This window comes from Buceros rhinoceros, unplaced genomic scaffold, assembly GCF_000710305.1.
Source record: "Buceros rhinoceros silvestris isolate BGI_N320 unplaced genomic scaffold, ASM71030v1 scaffold24836, whole genome shotgun sequence".
In the NCBI taxonomy this organism is placed as follows: domain Eukaryota; kingdom Metazoa; phylum Chordata; class Aves; order Bucerotiformes; family Bucerotidae; genus Buceros; species Buceros rhinoceros.
This window is the reverse complement of record NW_010416329.1, coordinates 8739-8978: the sequence shown is the minus strand read 5'-3', so window position 1 is coordinate 8978 and position 240 is coordinate 8739. Positions and strand designations below refer to the sequence as shown.

Below are 240 nucleotides of genomic sequence, written 5' to 3'. Positions count from 1 at the left end.
AGGAATGTGGAAGGCAGGTTGGCTCCGCGGAGCTGGGCCTGGCCTGTCTCTTTTCCATCTTAGAGGATGATGTGGTGAGAAAGGTCCCGCCTAGCCCTGGGGTCTGGGTTTGTGTCCCTGCTCCTCCCCAGTATGTCCCTTCCAACCTTGGCAAGCGTCTGGCCTTCGTTCGTGGCAAGGCTGCGCACCAGCCAAGGGACAGAGTCCTGGGGCGGATAATTGCGGTATATTGACTTTTTT

General features: G+C 57.5%; 1 protein-coding gene across 1 annotated transcript in view; it reads left to right on the top strand.

Moving 5' to 3' along the window:
• The window catches only part of LOC104494875 (AP-1 complex subunit beta-1-like), a gene marked incomplete at both ends in the record, with an annotated part of 9933 nt that overhangs the window by 963 nt on the left and 8730 nt on the right, over positions 1-240 (top strand). The window lies entirely within an intron of this gene.